Genomic DNA, 2500 nt, shown 5'->3' with positions numbered 1-2500 from the left:
TTCACACCTGCGGCCATACCACCCTGAAAGCGCCCGATCTCGTCTGATCTCGGAAGCTAAGCAGGGTTGGGCCTGGTTAGTACCTGGATGGGAGACCGCCTGGGAATACCAGGTGTTGTAGGCTTTTTCTTTTCTCACAGTCCGGGGAGAGCTTTTTGCCATGTGTTTCTTGCTCATCATCAAAGCTTTAAACCCTTATTTGAACCTTCTCACCTTCTCTGTCCTGTCCCAGGGCTTATAATTCTTTCTGTCTGACGACAAGCAGCAGCAGCAGCAGCAGCAGCAGCAGCAGCAGCAGCAGCAGCAGCAGCAGCAGCAGCAGCAGCAGCAGCAGCAGCAGCAACAGAATAAGAGAAGTAAAATAAAGAACTTTCACACCTGCGGCCATACCACCCTGAAAGCGCCCGATCTCGTCTGATCTTGGAAGCTATGCAGGGTTGGGCCTGGTTAGTACCTGGATGGGAGACCGCCTAGGAATACCAGGTGTTGTAGGCTTTTAATTTTTTCTCACAGTCCGGGGAGAGCTTTTTGCCATGTGTTTCTTGCTCATCATCAAAGCTTTAAACCCTTATTTGAACCTTCTCACCTTCTCTGTCCTGTCCCAGGGCTTATAATTCTTTCTGTCTGACGACAAGCAGCAACAGCAGCAGCAGCAGCAACAGCAGCAGCAGCAGCAGCAGCAGCAGCAGCAGCAGCAGCAGCAGCAGCAGAATAAGAGAAGTAAAATAAAAAACTTTCACACCTGCGGCCATACCACCCTGAAAGCGCCCGATCTCGTCTGATCTCGGAAGCTAAGCAGGGTTGGGCCTGGTTAGTACCTGGATGGGAGACCGCCTGGGAATACCAGGTGTTGTAGGCTTTTAATTTTTTCTCACAGTCCGGGGAGAGCTTTTTGCCATGTGTTTCTTGCTCATCATCAAAGCTTTAAACCCTTATTTGAACCTTCTCACCTTCTCTGTCCTGTCCCAGGGCTTATAATTCTTTTTGTCTGACGACAAGCAGCAGCAGCAGCAGCAGCAGCAGCAGCAGCAGCAGCAGCAACAGAATAAGAGAAGTAAAATAAAAAACTTTCACACCTGCGGCCATACCACCCTGAAAGCGCCCGATCTCGTCTGATCTCGGAAGCTAAGCAGGGTTGGGCCTGGTTAGTACCTGGATGGGAGACCGCCTGGGAATACCAGGTGTTGTAGGCTTTTAATTTTTTCTCACAGTCCGGGGAGAGCTTTTTGCCATGTGTTTCTTGCTCATCATCAAAGCTTTAAACCCTTATTTGAACCTTCTCACCTTCTCTGTCCTGTCCCAGGGCTTATAATTCTTTCTGTCTGACGACAAGCAGCAGCAGCAGCAGCAGCAGCAGCAGCAGCAGCAGCAGCAGCAGCAGCAACAGCAACAGAATAAGAGAAGTAAAATAAAAAACTTTCACACCTTCGGCCATACCGCCCTGAAAGCGCCCGATCTCGTCTGATCTCGGAAGCTAAGCAGGGTTGAGCCTGGTTAGTACCTGGATGGGAGACCGCCTGGGAATACCAGGTGTTGTAGGCTTTTTCTTTTCTCACAGTCCGGGGAGAGCTTTTTGCCATGTGTTTCTTGCTCTTCATCAAAGCTTTAAACCCTTATTTGAACCTTCTCACCTTCTCTGTCCTGTCCCAGGGCTTATAATTCTTTTTGTCTGACGACAAGCAGCAGCAGCAGCAGCAGCAGCAGCAGCAGCAGCAACAGAATAAGAGAAGTAAAATAAAAAACTTTCACACCTGCGGCCATACCACCCTGAAAGCGCCCGATCTCGTCTGATCTCGGAAGCTAAGCAGGGTTGGGCCTGGTTAGTACCTGGATGGGAGACCGCCTGGGAATACCAGGTGTTGTAGGCTTTTAATTTTTTCTCACAGTCCGGGGAGAGCTTTTTGCCATGTGTTTCTTGCTCATCATCAAAGCTTTAAACCCTTATTTGAACCTTCTCACCTTCTCTGTCCTGTCCCAGGGCTTATAATTCTTTCTGTCTGACGACAAGCAGCAGCAGCAGCAGCAGCAGCAGCAGCAGCAGCAGCAGCAGCAACAGCAGCAGCAGCAGCAACAGCAGCAGCAGCAGCAACAGCAGCAGCAGCAGCAACAGCAGCAGCAGCAGCAACAGCAGCAGCAGCAGCAGAATAAGAGAAGTAAAATAAAGAGCTTTCACACCTGCGGCCATACCACCCTGAAAGCTCCTGATCTCGGAAGCTAAGCAGGGTTGGGCCTGGTTAGTACCCGGATCGGAGACCGCCTGGGAATACCAGGTGTTGTAGGCTTTTTCTTTTCTCACAGTCCGGGGAGAGCTTTTTGCCATGTGTTTCTTGCTCATCATCAAAGCTTTAAACCCTTATTTGAACCTTCTCACCTTCTCTGTCCTGTCCCAGGGCTTATAATTCTTTTTGTCTGACGACAAGCAGCAGCAGCAGCAGCAGCAGCAGCAGCAGCAGCAGCAGCAGCAGCAGCAGCAGCAGCAGCAGCAGCAGCAGCAGCAGCA

At 50.4% G+C, this 2500-nt stretch overlaps 6 non-coding genes and 1 pseudogene across 6 annotated transcripts; all 7 read left to right on the top strand.

Annotated features, from left to right (window-relative positions):
- Positions 1 to 5: 5 nt before the first annotated feature.
- Positions 6 to 124, top strand: LOC128485151 (5S ribosomal RNA). Its single transcript, XR_008351501.1, has one exon. It is a non-coding gene; the product is annotated as a 5S ribosomal RNA (ribosomal RNA).
- Positions 125 to 376: 252 nt separating this feature from the next.
- LOC128486738 (5S ribosomal RNA) lies at positions 377 to 495 on the top strand. The gene has a single exon (XR_008353021.1). It is a non-coding gene; the product is annotated as a 5S ribosomal RNA (ribosomal RNA).
- A 245-nt stretch (positions 496 to 740) lies between these two features.
- On the top strand, positions 741 to 859 carry LOC128485140 (5S ribosomal RNA). The gene has a single exon (XR_008351490.1). It is a non-coding gene; the product is annotated as a 5S ribosomal RNA (ribosomal RNA).
- Positions 860 to 1074: 215 nt separating this feature from the next.
- On the top strand, positions 1075 to 1193 carry LOC128485128 (5S ribosomal RNA). Its single transcript, XR_008351478.1, has one exon. It is a non-coding gene; the product is annotated as a 5S ribosomal RNA (ribosomal RNA).
- Positions 1194 to 1423: 230 nt separating this feature from the next.
- Positions 1424 to 1542, top strand: LOC128486203 (5S ribosomal RNA). Its single transcript, XR_008352513.1, has one exon. It is a non-coding gene; the product is annotated as a 5S ribosomal RNA (ribosomal RNA).
- A 207-nt stretch (positions 1543 to 1749) lies between these two features.
- Positions 1750 to 1868, top strand: LOC128485116 (5S ribosomal RNA). Its single transcript, XR_008351467.1, has one exon. It is a non-coding gene; the product is annotated as a 5S ribosomal RNA (ribosomal RNA).
- A 305-nt stretch (positions 1869 to 2173) lies between these two features.
- LOC128487754 (uncharacterized) lies at positions 2174 to 2282 on the top strand (annotated as a pseudogene).
- Positions 2283 to 2500: the final 218 nt, after the last annotated feature.

This window comes from Spea bombifrons, chromosome 3, assembly GCF_027358695.1.
Source record: "Spea bombifrons isolate aSpeBom1 chromosome 3, aSpeBom1.2.pri, whole genome shotgun sequence".
Lineage (NCBI taxonomy): Eukaryota > Metazoa > Chordata > Amphibia > Anura > Pelobatidae > Spea > Spea bombifrons.
The sequence above is the reverse complement of the archived record's forward strand: the minus strand, read 5'-3'. Positions and strand labels throughout refer to the sequence as shown.